The sequence below is a fragment of the Epinephelus lanceolatus genome, chromosome 4, assembly GCF_041903045.1.
Source record: "Epinephelus lanceolatus isolate andai-2023 chromosome 4, ASM4190304v1, whole genome shotgun sequence".
Classification (NCBI taxonomy): Eukaryota; Metazoa; Chordata; class Actinopteri; order Perciformes; family Serranidae; genus Epinephelus; species Epinephelus lanceolatus.
Genome location: NC_135737.1, coordinates 12175102 through 12192555, shown reverse-complemented (window position 1 = coordinate 12192555; position 17454 = coordinate 12175102).

The window sequence follows — 17454 nt, the reverse complement described above, 5'->3', positions numbered from 1 at the left end:
AACAGCCTAAGTGACAACATGCTCTCAAAATGCTTTTCGGGGCATGAAAACGCTAAAAGTAACATGATGCTGTTTTCTGACCAACTAGTGATGGAAACCACAGGAAACTGCCTTGCTACTATAGAATTCACTAAACCACATGTTTCTGGCTTGTAAACTTGTTTCTGAGTGCTTCTGGTCAAAAGTAACAGCCTTAGTGACAACATGCTCTCAAATTGCTTTTCGGGGCATGAAAACGCTAAAAGTGAAATGATGCTGTTTTCTGACCAACTAGTGATGGAAACCAGAGGAAACTGCCTTGCTACTATGGAATTCAGCAAACCACATGTTTCTGGATTGGAAACTTGTTTCTGAGTGCATCTTGTCAAAAGTAACAGCCTAAGTGACAACATGCTCTCAAAATGCTTTCGGGGCCTGACAACGCTAGAAGTGACATGATGCTGTTTTCTGACCAACTGTTGATGGAAACCAGAGGAAACTGCCTTGCTACTATAGAATTCAGCAAACCACATGTTTCTGGCTTGGAAACTTGTTTCTGAGTGCATCTTGTCAAAAGTAACAGCCTAAGTGAGAACATGCTCTCCAAATACTTTTCGGGGCCTGACAACGCTAGAAGTGACATGATGCTGTTTTCTTACCAACTAGTGGTGGAAACCAGAGGAAACTGCCTTGCTACTATAGAATTCAGCAAACCCCATGTTTCTGGCTTGGAAACTTGTTTCTGAGTGCTTCTGGTCAAAAGTAAGAGCCTTAGTGACAACATGCTCTCAAAATGCTTTTCGGGGCTTGACAACGCTAGAAGTGACATGATGCTGTTTTCTGACCAATTAGTGATGGAAAGCAAAGGAAACTGCCTTGCTACTATAGAATTCAGCAAACCACATGTTTCTGGCTTGTAAACGTGTTTCTGAGTGCTTCTGGTCAAAAGTAACAGCCTAAGTGACAGCATGCTCTCAAAATGCTGTTCGGGGCATGAAAACGCTAAAAGTGACATGATGCTGTTTTCTGACCAACTAGTGATGGAAACCAGAGGAAACTGCCTTACAACTTTAGAATTCAGCAAACCACATGTTTCTGGCTTGTAAACGTGTTTCTGAGTGCATCTTGTCAAAAGTAACAGCCTAAGTGACAGCATGCTCTCAAAATGCTTTTCGGGGCATGAAAACGCTAAAAGTGAAATGATGCTGTTTTCTGAACAACTAGTGATGGAAACCAGAGGAAACAGCCTTACAACTGTAGAATTCACCAAACCACATGTTTCTGGCTTGGAAACTTGTTTCTGAGTTCTTCTGGTCAACAGTAACAGCCTAAGTGACAACATGCTCTCAAAATGCTGTTCGGGGCATGAAAACGCTAAAAGTGACATGATGCTGTTTTCTGACCAACTAGTGATGGAAAGCAAAGGAAACTGCCTTGCTACTATAGAATTCAGCAAACCACATGTTTCTGGCTTGGAAACTTGTTTCTGAGTGCATATTGTCAAAAGTAACAGCCTAAGTGTGATAACATGCTCTCAAAATGCTTTTCGGGGCATGAAAACGCTAAAAGTGACATGATGCTGTTTTCTGACCAACTAGTGATGGAAACCAGAGGAAACTGCCTTACAACTGTAGAATTCACCAAACCACATGTTTCTGGCTTGGAAACTTGTTTCTGAGTGCTTCTTGTCAAAAGTAACAGCCTAAAGTGACAACATGCTCTCAAAATGCTTTTCAGGGCATGAAAACGCTAAAAGTGACATGATGCTGTTTTCTGACCAACTGGTGATGGAAACCAGAGGAAACTGCCTTGCTACTATAGAATTCAGCAAACCACATGTTTCTGGCTTGGAAACTTGTTTCTGAGTGTATCTTGTCAAAAGTAACAGCCTAAGTGACAACATGCTCTCAAAATGCTTTCGGGGCCTGACAACGCTAAAAGTGGCATGATGCTGTTTTCTGACGAACTAGTGATGGAAACCACAGGAAACTGCCTTGCTACTGTAGAATTCACCAAAGTACATGTTTCTGGCTTGGAAACTTGTTTCTGAGTGCATCTTGTCAAAAGTAACAGCCTAAGTGACAGCATGCTCTCAAATTGCTTTTCAGGGCCTGAAAACACTAAAAGTGGCATGATGCTGTTTTCTGACCAACTAGTGATGGAAACCAGAGGAAACTGCCTTGCTACTATAGAATTCAGCAAACCACATGTTTCTGGCTTGGAAACTTGTTTCTGAGTGCTTCTGGTCAAAATTAACAGCCTAAGTGACAACATGCTCTCAAAATGCTTTTTGGGGCATGAAAAAGCTAAAAGTGAAATGATGCTGTTTTCTGATCAACTAGTGATGGAGACCAGAGGAAACTGCCTTGCTACTATAGAATTCAGCAAAACACATGTTTCTGGCTTGTAATCTTGTTTCTGAGTGCTTCTGGTCAACAGTAACAGCCTAAGTGACAACATGCTCTCAAAATGGTTTTCGGTGCCTGACAACGCTAGAAGTGAAATGATGCTGTTTTCTGACCAACTAGTGATGGAAAGCAAAGGAAACTGCCTTGCTACTATAGATTTCACCAAACCACATGTTTCTGGCTTGGAAACTTGTTTCTGAGTGCTTCTGGTCAACAGTAACAGCCTAAGTGACAACATGCTCTCAAAATGCTTTCGGGGCCTGAAAACAATAAAAGTGTCATGATGCTGTTTTCTGATCAACTAGTGATGGAAACCAGAGGAACATGCCTTGCTACTATAGAATTCAGCAAACCACATGTTTCTGGCTTGGAAACTTGTTTCTGAGTGCTTCTGGTCAAAAGTAACAGCCTAAGTGACAACATGCTCTCAAAATGCTTTTCGGGGCCTGACAACACTAAAAGTGACATGATGCTGTTTTCTGACCAACTAGTGATGGAAGGCAGAGGAAACTGCTTTGCTACTATAGCATTCACCAAACCACATGTTTCTGGCTTGGAAACTTGTTTCTGAGTGCATCTTGTCAAAAGTAACAGCCTAAGTGTGACAACATGCTCTCAAAATGCTTTTCGGGGCATGAAAACGCGAAAACTGACATGATGCTGTTTTCTGACCAACTAGTGATGGAAACCAGAGGAAACTGCCTTACAACTGTAGAATTCACCAAACCACATGTTTCTGTCTTGGATACTTGTTTCTGAGTGCATCTTGTCAAAACTAACAGCCTAAGTGACAACATGCTCTCAAAATGCTTTTCGGGGCATGAAAACGCTAAAAGTAACATGATGCTGTTTTCTGACCAACTAGTGATGGAAACCACAGGAAACTGCCTTGCTACTATAGAATTCACTAAACCACATGTTTCTGGCTTGTAAACTTGTTTCTGAGTGCTTCTGGTCAAAAGTAACAGCCTTAGTGACAACATGCTCTCAATATTCTTTCGGGGCATGAAAACGCTAAAAGTGAAATGATGCTGTTTTCTGACCAACTAGTGATGGAAACCAGAGGAAACTGCCTTGCTACTATGGAATTCAGCAAACCACATGTTTCTGGATTGGAAACTTGTTTCTGAGTGCATCTTGTCAAAAGTAACAGCCTAAGTGACAACATGCTCTCAAAATGCTTTCGGGGCCTGACAACGCTAGAAGTGACATGATGCTGTTTTCTGACCAACTGTTGATGGAAACCAGAGGAAACTGCCTTGCTACTATAGAATTCAGCAAACCACATGTTTCTGGCTTGGAAACTTGTTTCTGAGTGCATCTTGTCAAAAGTAACAGCCTAAGTGAGAACATGCTCTCCAAATACTTTTCGGGGCCTGACAACGCTAGAAGTGACATGATGCTGTTTTCTTACCAACTAGTGGTGGAAACCAGAGGAAACTGCCTTGCTACTATAGAATTCAGCAAACCCCATGTTTCTGGCTCGGAAACTTGTTTCTGAGTGCTTCTGGTCAAAAGTAAGAGCCTTAGTGACAACATGCTCTCAAAATGCTTTTCGGGGCCTGACAACGCTAGAAGTGACATGATGCTGTTTTCTGACCAATTAGTGATGGAAAGCAAAGGAAACTGCCTTGCTACTATAGAATTCAGCAAACCACATGTTTCTGGCTTGTAAACGTGTTTCTGAGTGCTTCTGGTCAAAAGTAACAGCCTAAGTGACAGCATGCTCTCAAAATGCTGTTCGGGGCATGAAAACGCTAAAAGTGACATGATGCTGTTTTCTGACCAACTAGTGATGGAAACCAGAGGAAACTGCCTTACAACTTTAGAATTCAGCAAACCACATGTTTCTGGCTTGTAAACGTGTTTCTGAGTGCATCTTGTCAAAAGTAACAGCCTAAGTGACAGCATGCTCTCAAAATGCTTTTCGGGGCATGAAAACGCTAAAAGTGAAATGATGCTGTTTTCTGAACAACTAGTGATGGAAACCAGAGGAAACAGCCTTACAACTGTAGAATTCACCAAACCACATGTTTCTGGCTTGGAAACTTGTTTCTGAGTTCTTCTGGTCAACAGTAACAGCCTAAGTGACAACATGCTCTCAAAATGCTTTCGGGGCCTGACAACGCTAAAAGTGGCATGATGCTGTTTTCTGACGAACTAGTGATGGAAACCAGAGGAAACTGCCTTACAACTGTAGAATTCACCAAACCACATGTTTCTGTCTTGGAAACTTGTTTCTGAGTGCATCTTGTCAAAAGTAACAGCCTAAGTGACAACATGCTCTCCAAATGCTTTTCGGGGCATGAAAACGCTAAAAGTAACATGATGCTGTTTTCTGACCAACTAGTGATGGAAACCACAGGAAACTGCCTTGCTACTATAGAATTCACTAAACCACATGTTTCTGGCTTGTAAACTTGTTTCTGAGTGCTTCTGGTCAAAAGTAACAGCCTTAGTGACAACATGCTCTCAAAATGCGTTTCGGTGCCTGAAAACACTAAAAGTGACATGATGCTGTTTTCTGACCAACTAGTGATGGAAAGCAGAGGAAACTGCCTTACAACTGCAGAATTCAGCAAACCACATGTTTCTGGCTTGTAAACGTGTTTCTGAGTGCATCTTGATAAAAGTAACAGCCTAAGTGACAGCATGCTCTCAAATTGCTTTTCGGGGCATGAAAACGCTAAAAGTGAAATGATGCTGTTTTCTGACCAACTACTGATGGAAACCAGAGGAAACTGCCTTGCTACTATAGAATTCAGCAAACCACATGTTTCTGGCTTGGAAACTTGTTTCTGAGTGCTTCTGGTCAAAAGTAACAGCCTAAGTGACAACATGCTCTCAAAATGCTGTTCGGGGCATGAAAACGCTAAAAGTGAAATGATGCTGTTTTCTGACCAACTAGTGATGGAAACCAGAGGAAACTGCCTTGCTACTATAGCATTCACCAAACCACATGTTTCTGGCTTGGAAACTTGTTTCTGAGTGCATCTTGTCAAAAGTAACAGCCTAAGTGACAACATGCTCTCAAAATGTCTTCGGGGCCTGACAACGCTAAAAGTGACATGATGCTGTTTTCTGACCAACTAGTGATGGAAACCAGAGGAAACTGCCTTGCTATTATAGAATTCAGCAAACCACATGTTTCTGGCTTGGAAACTTGTTTCTGAGTGCTTCTGGTCAAAAGTAACAGCCTAAGTGACAACATGCTCTCATAATGCTTTTCGGGGCATGAAAACGCTAAAGGTGACATGATGCTGTTTTCTGACCAACTAGTGATGGAAACCGCAGGAAACTGCCTTGCTACTGTAGAATTCACCAAACCACATGTTTCTGGCTTGTAAACTTGTTAACGAGTGCATCTTGTCAAAAGTAACAGCCTAAGTGACAACATGCTCTCAAATTGGTTTTCGGGGCATGAAAACGCTAAAAGTGAAATGATGCTGTTTTCTGACCAACTAGTGATGGAAACCAGAGGAAACTGCCTTCTTACTGTAGAATTCACCAAACCACATGTTTCTGGCTTGTAAACTTGTTTCTGAGTGCATCTTGTCAAAAGTAACAGCCTAAGTGACAACATGCTCTCCAAATGCTTTTCAGTGCCTGAAAACGCTAGAAGTGACATGATGCTGTTTTCTGACCAACTAGTGATGGAAACCAGAGGAAACTGCCTTGCTACTATAGCATTCACCAAACCACATGTTTCTGGCTTGGAAACTTGTTTCTGAGTGCTTCTGGTCAAAAGTAACAGCCTAAGTGACAACATGCTCTCAAAATGCTTTTCGGTGCTTGAAAACACTAAAAGTGACATGATGCTGTTTTCTGACCAACTAGTGATGGAAAGCAAAGGAAACTGCCTTACTACTATAGAATTCAGCAAACCACATGTTTCTGGCTTGGAAACTTGTTTCTGAGTGTATCTTGTCAAAAGTAACAGCCTAAGTGACAACATGCTCTCAAAATGCTTTCGGGGCCTGACAACGCTAAAAGTGGCATGATGCTGTTTTCTGACCAACTGGTGATGGAAACCAGAGGAAACTGCCTTGGTAGTATAGAATTCAGCAAACCACATGTTTCTGGCTTGGAAACTTGTTTCTGAGTGCATCTTGTCAAAAGTAACAGCCTAAGTGACAACATGCTCTCAAATTGATTTTCGGGACCTGAAAGCACTAAAAGTGACATGATGCTGTTTTCTGACCAACTAGTGATGGAAACCAGAGGAAACTGCCTTGGTAATATAGAATTCACCAAACCACATGTTTCTGGCTTGGAAACTTGTTTCTGAGTGCTTCTGGTCAAAAGTAACAGCCTAAGTGACAACATGCTCTCAAAATGTTTTCGGGGCCTGAAAACAATAAAAGTGTCATGATGCTGTTTTCTGACCAACTAGTGATGGAAACCAGAGGAAACTGCCTTGCTACTATAGAATTCAGCAAACCACATGTTTCTGGCTTGTAAACTTGTTTCTGAGTGCTTCTGGTCAACAGTAACAGCCTAAGTGACAACATGCTCTCAAAATGCTTTTCGGTGCCTGACAACGCTAGAAGTGACATGATGCTGTTTTCTGACCAACTAGTGATGGAAACCAGAGGAAACTGCCTTGCTACTATATATTCCACCAAACCACATGTTTCTGGCTTGGAAACTTGTTTCTGAGTGCTTCTGGTCAAAAGTAACAGCCTAAGTGACAACATGCTCTCAAAATGCTTTTCAGTGCCTGAAAACACTAAAAGTGACATGATGCTGTTTTCTGACCAACTAGTTTTGGAAACCAGAGGAAACTGCCTTACAACTGTAGAATTCACCAAACCACATGTTTCTGGCTTGGAAACTTGTTTCTGAGTGCTTCTGGTCAAAAGTAACAGCCTTAGTGACAACATGCTCTCAAAATGCTTTTCAGTGCCTGAAAACACTAAAAGTGACATGATGCTGTTTTCTGACCAACTAGTGATGGAAACCAGAGGAAACTGTCTTGGTAATATAGAATTCACCAAACCACATGTTTCTGGCTTGGAAACTTGTTTCTGAGTGCTTCTGGTCAAAAGTAACAGCCTAAGTGACAACATGCTCTCAAATGCTTTCGGGGCCTGAAAACAATGAAAGTGTCATGATGCTGTTTTCTGATCAACTAGTGATGGAAACCAGAGGAACATGCCTTGCTACTATAGAATTCAGCAAACCACATGTTTCTGGCTTGGAAACTTGTTTCTGAGTGCTTCTGGTCAAAAGTAACAGCCTAAGTGAGAACATGCTCTCATAATGCTTTTCGGGCCATGAAAACGCTAAAAGTGACATGATGCTGTTTTCTGATCAACTACTGATGGAGACCAGAGGAAACTGCCTTGCTACTATAGAATTCAGCAAACCACATGTTTCTGGCTTGTAAACTTGTTTCTGAGTGCTTCTGGTCAAAAGTAACACCTAACTGAGAACATGCTCTCAAAATCCTTTTCGGGGCATGAAAAAGCTAAAAGTGAAATGATGCTGTTTTCTGACCAACTAGTGATGGAAACCAGAGGAAACTGCCTTGCTACTATAGAATTCAGCAAACCACATGTTTCTGGCTTGGAAACTTGTTTCTGAGTGCTTCTGGTCAAAAGTAACAGCATAAGTGAGAACATGCACTCATAATGCTTTTCGGGGCATGAAAACGCTAAAAGTGACATGATGCTGTTTTCTGACGAACTAGTGATGGAAACCACAGGAAACTGCCTTGCTACTGTAGAATTCACCAAACCACATGTTTCTGGCTTGGAAACATGTTTCTGAGTGCATCTTGTCAAAAGTAACAGCCAAAGTGACAACATGCTCTCAAAATGCTTTTCGGGGCATGAAAACGCTAAAAGTGAAATGATGCTGTGTTCTGATCAACTAGTGATGGAAACCAGAGGAAACTGCCTTGCTACTATAGAATTCAGCAAACCACATGTTTCTGGCTTGGAAACTTGTTTCTGAGTGCTTCTGGTCAACAGTAACAGCCTAAGTGACAACATGCTCTCAAAATCCTTTTCGGTGTGTGACAACGCTAGAAGTGACATGATGCTGTTTTCTGACCAACTAGTGATGGAAACCAGAGGAAACTGCCTTGCTACTATAGATTTCACCAAACCACATGTTTCTGGCTTGGAAACTTGTTTCTGAGTGCTTCTGGTCAAAAGTAACAGCCTAAGTGACAACATGCTCTCAAAATGCTTTCGGGGCCTGAAAACAATAAAAGTGTCATGATGCTGTTTTCTGATCAAATAGTGATGGAAACCAGAGGAACATGCCTTGCTACTATAGCATTCACCAAACCACATGTTTCTGGCTTGGAAAATTGTTTCTGAGTGCTTCTTGTCAAAAGTAACAGCCTAAAGTGACAACATGCTCTCAAAATGCTTTTCAGGGCATGAAAACGCTAAAAGTGACATGATGCTGTTTTCTGACCAACTAGTGATGGAAACCAGAGGAAACTGCCTTGCTACTATAGAATTCACCAAACCACATGTTTCTGGCTTGGAAACTTGTTTCTGAGTGCTTCTGGTCAAAAGTAACAGCCTAACTGAGAACATGCTCTCAAAATGCTTTTTGGGGCATGAAAACGCTAAAAGTGAAATGATGCTGTTTTCTGACCAACTAGTGATGGAAACCAGAGGAAACTGCCTTGCTACTATAGAATTCAGCAAACCACATGTTTCTGGCTTGTAATCTTGTTTCTGAGTGCTTCTGGTCAACAGTAACAGCCTAAGTGACAACATGCTCTCAAAATGGTTTTCGGTGCCTGACAACGCTAGAAGTGACATGATGCTGTTTTCTGACCAACTAGTGATGGAAAGCAAAGGAAACTGCCTTGCTACTATAGATTTCACCAAACCACATGTTTCTTGCTTGGAAACTTGTTTCTGAGTGCTTCTGGTCAAAAGTAACAGCCTAAGTGACAACATGCTCTCAAAATGCTTTTCGGGGCCTGAAAACGCTAAAAGTGACATGATGCTGTTTTCTGACCAACTAGTGATGGAAAGCAAAGGAAACTGCCTTGCTACTATAGAATTCACCAAACCACATGTTTCTGGCTTGGAAAATTGTTTCTGAGTGCATCTTGTCAAAAGTAACAGCCTAAGTGACAACATGCTCTCAAAATGCTTTCGGGGCCTGAAAACAATAAAAGTGTCATGATGCTGTTTTCTGATCAACTAGTGATGGAAACCACAGGAACATGCCTTGCTACTATAGAATTCAGCAAACCACATGTTTCTGGCTTGGAAACTTGTTTCTGAGTGCTTCTGGTCAAAAGTAACAGCCTAAGTGACAACATGCTCTCAAAATGCTTTTCGGGGCCTGACAACACTAAAAGTGACATGATGCTGTTTTCTGACCAACTAGTGATGGAAGGCAGAGGAAACTGCTTTGCTACTATAGCATTCACCAAACCACATGTTTCTGGCTTGGAAACTTGTTTCTGAGTGCATCTTGTCAAAAGTAACAGCCTAAGTGAGAACATGCTCTCCAAATGCTTTTCGGGGCCTGACAACACTAGAAGTGACATGATGCTGTTTTCTGACCAACTAGTGGTGGAAACCAGAGGAAACTGCCTTGAAACTGTAGAATTCAGCAAACCACATGTTTCTGGCTTGGAAACTTGTTTCTGAGTGCTTCTTGTCAAAAGTAACAGCCTAAGTGACAGCATGCTCTCAAATTGCTTTTCCGGGCATGACAACGCTAAAAGTGGCATGATGCTGTTTTCTGACCAACTGGTGATGGAAACCAGAGGAAACTGCCTTGCTACTATAGAATTCAGCAAACCACATGTTTCTTGCTTGGAAACTTGTTTCTGAGTGCATCTTGTCAAAAGTAACAGCCTAAGTGACAACATGCTCTCAAAATGCTTTTCGGTGCATGAAAACGCTAAAAGTAACATGATGCTGTTTTCTGACCAACTAGTGATGGAAACCACAGGAAACTGCCTTGCTACTATAGAATTCAGCAAACCACATGTTTCTGGCTTGGAAACTTGTTTCTGAGTGCTTCTGGTCAAAAGTAAGAGCCTTAGTGACAACATGCTCTCAAAATGCTTTTCGGGGCCTGACAACGCTAGAAATGACATGATGCTGTTTTCTGACCAATTAGTGATGGAAAGCAAAGGAAACTGCCTTACAACTGTAGAATTCAGCAAACCACATGTTTCTGGCTTGTAAACGTGTTTCTGAGTGCATCTTGTCAAAAGTAACAGCCTAAGTGACAGCATGCTCTCAAAATGCTTTTCGGGGCATGAAAACGCTAAAAGTGAAATGATGCTGTTTTCTGACCAACTAGTGATGGAAACCAGAGGAAACTGCCTTACAACTGCAGAATTCAGCAAACCACATGTTTCTGGCTTGTAAACGTGTTTCTGAGTGCATCTTGATAAAAGTAACAGCCTAAGTGACAGCATGCTCTCAAATTGCTTTTCGGGGCATGAAAACGCTAAAAGTGAAATGATGCTGTTTTCTGACCAACTACTGATGGAAACCAGAGGAAACTGCCTTGCTACTATAGAATTCAGCAAACCACATGTTTCTGGCTTGGAAACTTGTTTCTGAGTTCTTCTGGTGAAAAGTAACAGCCTAAGTGACAACATGCTCTCAAAATGCTTTTCAGTGCCTGAAAACGCTAGAAGTGACATGATGCTGTTTTCTGACCAACTAGTGATGGAAACCAGAGGAAACTGCCTTACAACTGTAGAATTCACCAAACCACATGTTTCTGGCTTGGAAACTTGTTTCTGAGTGCTTCTGGTCAAAAGTAACAGCCTAAGTGACAACATGCTCTCAAAATGCTTTTCGGTGCCTGAAAACACTAAAAGTGACATGATGCTGTTTTCTGACCAACTAGTGATGGAAAGCAAAGGAAACTGCCTTACTACTATAGAATTCAGCAAACCACATGTTTCTGGCTTGGAAACTTGTTTCTGAGTGTATCTTGTCAAAAGTAACAGCCTAAGTGACAACATGCTCTCAAAATGCTTTCGGGGCCTGACAACGCTAAAAGTGGCATGATGCTGTTTTCTGACCAACTGGTGATGGAAACCAGAGGAAACTGCCTTGGTAGTATAGAATTCAGCAAACCACATGTTTCTGGCTTGGAAACTTGTTTCTGAGTGCATCTTGTCAAAAGTAACAGCCTAAGTGACAACATGCTCTCAAATTGATTTTCGGGACCTGAAAGCACTAAAAGTGACATGATGCTGTTTTCTGACCAACTAGTGATGGAAACCAGAGGAAACTGCCTTGGTAATATAGAATTCACCAAACCACATGTTTCTGGCTTGGAAACTTGTTTCTGAGTGCTTCTTGTCAAAAGTAACAGCCTAAGTGACAACATGCTCTCAAAATGCTTTTCGGTGCCTGACAACGCTAGAAGTGACATGATGCTGTTTTCTGACCAACTAGTGATGGAAACCAGAGGAAACTGCCTTGCTACTATATATTTCACCAAACCACATGTTTCTGGCTTGGAAACTTGTTTCTGAGTGCTTCTGGTCAAAAGTAACAGCCTAAGTGACAACATGCTCTCAAAATGCTTTTCAGTGCCTGAAAACACTAAAAGTGACATGATGCTGTTTTCTGACCAACTAGTTTTGGAAACCAGAGGAAACTGCCTTACAACTGTAGAATTCACCAAACCACATGTTTCTGGCTTGGAAACTTGTTTCTGAGTGCTTCTGGTCAAAAGTAACAGCCTTAGTGACAACATGCTCTCAAAATGCTTTTCAGTGCCTGAAAACACTAAAAGTGACATGATGCTGTTTTCTGACCAACTAGTGATGGAAACCAGAGGAAACTGTCTTGGTAATATAGAATTCACCAAACCACATGTTTCTGGCTTGGAAACTTGTTTCTGAGTGCTTCTGGTCAAAAGTAACAGCCTAAGTGACAACATGCTCTCAAAATGCTTTTCGGTGCCTGAAAACACTAAAACTGACATGATGCTGTTTTCTGACCAACTAGTGATGGAAATCACAGGAAACTGCCTTTCTCCTATAGAATTCACCAAGCCACATGTTTCTGGCTTGGAAAATTGTTTCTGAGTGCATCTTGTCAAAAGTAACAGCCTAAGTGACAACATGCTCTCAAAATGCCTTCGGGGCCTGACAACGCTAAAAGTGACATGATGCTGTTTTCTGACCAACTAGTGATGGAAACCAGAGGAAACTGCCTTGCTATTATAGAATTCAGCAAACCACATGTTTCTGGCTTGGAAACTTGTTTCTGAGTGCTTCTGGTCAAAAGTAACAGCCTAAGTGACAACATGCTCTCAAAATGCTTTTCGGTGCCTGAAAACACTAAAAGTGACATGATGCTGTTTTCTGACCAACTACTGATGGAAACCAGAGGAAACTGCCTTAAAACTGTAGAATTCAGCAAACCACATGTTTCTGGCTTGGAAACATGTTTCTGAGTGCATCTTGTCAAAAGTAACAGCCAAAGTGACAACATGCTCTCAAAATGCTTTTCGGGGCATGAAAACGCTAAAAGTGAAATGATGCTGTTTTCTGATCAACTAGTGATGGAAACCAGAGGAAACTGCCTTGCTACTATAGAATTCAGCAAACCACATGTTTCTGGCTTGGAAACTTGTTTCTGAGTGCTTCTGGTCAACAGTAACAGCCTAAGTGACAACATGCTCTCAAAATGCTTTTCGGTGCCTGAAAACACTAAAAATGACATGATGCTGTTTTCTGACCAACTAGTGATGGAAACCAGAGGAAACTGCCTTGCTACTATAGAATTCAGCAAACCACATGTTTCTGGCTTGGAAACTTGTTTCTGAGTGCTTCTGGTCAAAAGTAACAGCCTTAGTGACAACATGCTCTCAAAATGCTTTCGGGGCCTGAAAACAATAAAAGTGTCATGATGCTGTTTTCTGATCAACTAGTGATTGGAAACCAGAGGAACATGCCTTGCTACTATAGAATTCAGCAAACCACATGTTTCTGGCTTGGAAACTTGTTTCTGAGTGCTTCTGGTCAAAAGTAACAGCCTAAGTGAGAACATGCTCTCATAATGCTTTTCGGGGCATGAAAACGCTAAAAGTGACATGATGCTGTTTTCTGACCAACTAGTGATGGAAACCAGAGGAAACTGCCTTACAACTGTAGAATTTCACCAAACTACATGTTTCTGGCTTGTAAACTTGTTTCTGAGTGCTTCTGGTCAACAGTAACAGCCTAAGTGACAACATGCTCTCAAAATCCTTTTCGGTGTCTGACAACGCTAGAAGTGACATGATGCTGTTTTCTGACCAACTAGTGATGGAAACCAGAGGAAACTGCCTTGCTACTATAGATTTCACCAAACCAAATGTTTCTGGCTTGGAAACTTGTTTCTGAGTGCTTCTGGTCAAAAGTAACAGCCTAAGTGACAACATGCTCTCAAAATGCTTTTCAGTGCCTGAAAACACTAAAAGTGACATGATGCTGTTTTCTGACCAACTAGTTTTGGAAACCAGAGGAAACTGCCTTACAACTGTAGAATTCACCAAACCACATGTTTCTGGCTTGGAAACTTGTTTCTGAGTGCTTCTGGTCAAAAGTAACAGCCTAAGTGAGAACATGCTCTCAAAATGCTTTTCGGGGCATGAAAACGCTAAAAGTGACATGATGCTGTTTTCTGACCAACTAGTGATGGAAAGCAAAGGAAACTGCCTTGCTACTATAGAATTCAGCAAACCACATGTTTCTGGCTTGGAAACTTGTTTCTGAGTGCATCTTGTCAAAAGTAACAGCCTAAGTGACAACATGCTCTCAAAATGCTTTTCGGCGCATGAAAACGCGAAAACTGACATGATGCTGTTTTCTGACCAACTAGTGATGGAAACCAGAGGAAACTGCCTTACAACTGTAGAATTCACCAAACCACATGTTTCTGGCTTGTAAACTTGTTTCTGAGTGCATCTTGTCAAAAGTAACAGCCTAAGTGACAACATGCTCTCAAAATTCTTTCGGGGCCTGACAACGCTAAAAGTGGCATGATGCTGTTTTCTGACCAACTGCTGATGGAAACCAGAGGAAACTGCCTTGCTACTATAGAATTCAGCAAACCACGTGTTTCTGGCTTGTAAACTTGTTTCTGAGTGCTTCTGGTCAACAGTAACAGCCTAAGTGACAACATGCTCTCAAAATGCTTTCGGGGCCTGAAAACAATAAAAGTGACATGATGCTATTTTCTGACCAACTAGTGATGGAAAGCAGAGGAAACTGCCTTGCTACTATAGAATTCAGCAAACCACATGTTTCTGGCTTGGAAACTTGTTTCTGAGTGCATCTTGTCAAAAGTAACAGCCTAAGTGACAACATGCTCTCAAAATGCTTTTCGGGGCATGAAAACGCGAAAAGTGACATGATGCTGTTTTCTGACCAACTAGTGATGGAAACCAGAGGAAACTGCCTTGCTACTATAGTATACACCAAACCAGAAGTTTCTGGCTTGGAAACTTGTTTCTGAGTGCATCTTGTCAAAAGTAACAGCCTAAGTGATAACATGCTCTCAATATTCTTTCGGGGCCTGACAACGCTAAAAGTGGCATGATGCTGTTTTCTGACCAACTGGTGATGGAAACCAGAGGAAACTGCCTTGCTACTATAGAATTCAGCAAACCACATGTTTCTGGCTTGGAAACTTGTTTCTGAGTGCTTCTGGTCAACAGTAACAGCCTAAGTGACAACATGCTCTCAAAATGCTTTCGGGGCATGAAAACGCTAAAAGTAACATGATGCTGTGTTCTGACCATCTAGTGATGGAAACCACAGGAAACTGCCTTGCTACTATAGAATTCACTAAACCACATGTTTCTGGCTTGGAACCTTGTTTCTGAGTGCATCTTGTCAAAAGTAACAGCCTAAGTGACAACATGCTCTCAAAATGCTTTCGGGGCCTGACAACGCTAGAAGTGACATGATGCTGTTTTCTGACCAACTGGTGATGGAAACCAGAGGAAACTGCCTTGCTACTATAGAATTCAGCAAACCACATGTTTCTGGCTTGGAAACTTGTTTCTGAGTGCATCTTGTCAAAAGTAACAGCCTAAGTGACAACATGCTCTCAAAATGCTTTTCGGGGCCTGACAACACTAAAAGTGACATGATGCTATTTTCTGACCAACTAGTGATGGAAAGCAGAGGAAACTGCTTTGCTACTATAGCATTCACCAAACCACATGTTTCTGGCTTGGAAACTTGTTTCTGAGTGCTTCTTGTCAAAAGTAACAGCCTAAAGTGACAACATGCTCTCAAAATGCTTTTCAGGGCATGAAAACGCTAAAAGTGACATGATGCTGTTTTCTGACGAACTAGTGATGGAAACCACAGGAAACTGCCTTGCTACTATAGAATTCACCAAACCACATGTTTCTGGCTTGGAAAATTGTTTCTGAGTGCATCTTGTCAAAAGTAACAGCCTAAGTGACAACATGCTCTCAAAATGCTTTCGGGGCCTGAAAACAATAAAAGTGTCATGATGCTGTTTTCTGATCAACTAGTGATGGAAACCACAGGAACATGCCTTGCTACTATAGAATTCAGCAAACCACATGTTTCTGGCTTGGAAACTTGTTTCTGAGTGCTTCTGGTCAAAAGTAACAGCCTAAGTGACAACATGCTCTCAAAATGCTTTTCGGGGCCTGACAACACTAAAAGTGACATGATGCTGTTTTCTGACCAACTAGTGATGGAAGGCAGAGGAAACTGCTTTGCTACTATAGCATTCACCAAACCACATGTTTCTGGCTTGGAAACTTGTTTCTGAGTGCTTCTTGTCAAAAGTAACAGCCTAAAGTGACAACATGCTCTCAAAATGCTTTTCAGGGCATGAAAACGCTAAAAGTGACATGATGCTGTTTTCTGACCAACTAGTGGTGGAAACCAGAGGAAACTGCCTTGAAACTGTAGAATTCAGCAAACCACATGTTTCTGGCTTGGAAACTTGTTTCTGAGTGCTTCTTGTCAAAAGTAACAGCCTAAGTGACAGCATGCTCTCAAATTGCTTTTCCGGGCATGACAACGCTAAAAGTGGCATGATGCTGTTTTCTGACCAACTGGTGATGGAAACCAGAGGAAACTGCCTTGCTACTATAGAATTCAGCAAACCACATGTTTCTTGCTTGGAAACTTGTTTCTGAGTGCATCTTGTCAAAAGTAACAGCCTAAGTGACAACATGCTCTCAAAATGCTTTTCGGTGCATGAAAACGCTAAAAGTAACATGATGCTGTTTTTTGACCAACTAGTGATGGAAACCACAGGAAACTGCCTTGCTACTATAGAATTCAGCAAACCACATGTTTCTGGCTTGGAAACTTGTTTCTGAGTGCTTCTGGTCAAAAGTAAGAGCCTTAGTGACAACATGCTCTCAAAATGCTTTTCGGGGCCTGACAACGCTAGAAGTGACATGATGCTGTTTTCTGACCAATTAGTGATGGAAAGCAAAGGAAACTGCCTTGCTACTATAGAATTCAGCAAACCACATGTTTCTGGCTTGTAAACGTGTTTCTGAGTGCTTCTGGTCAAAAGTAACAGCCTAAGTGACAGCATGCTCTCAAAATGCTTTTCGGGGCATGAAAACGCTAAAAGTGAAATGATGCTGTTTTCTGACCAACTAGTGATGGAAACCAGAGGAAACTGCCTTACAACTGTAGAATTCACCAAACCACATGTTTCTGGCTTGGAAACTTGTTTCTGAGTTCTTCTGGTCAACAGTAACAGCCTAAGTGACAACATGCTCTCAAAATGCTGTTCGGGGCATGAAAACGCTAAAAGTGACATGATGCTGTTTTCTGACCAACTAGTGATGGAAAGCAAAGGAAACTGCCTTGCTACTATAGAATTCAGCAAACCACATGTTTCTGGCTTGGAAACTTGTTTCTGAGTGTATCTTGTCAAAAGTAACAGCCTAAGTGACAACATGCTCTCAAAATGCTTTCGGGGCCTGACAACGCTAAAAGTGGCATGATGCTGTTTTCTGACGAACTAGTGATGGAAACCAGAGGAAACTGCCTTACAACTGTAGAATTCATCAAAAACCAAATGTTTCTGGCTTGGAAACTTGTTTCTGA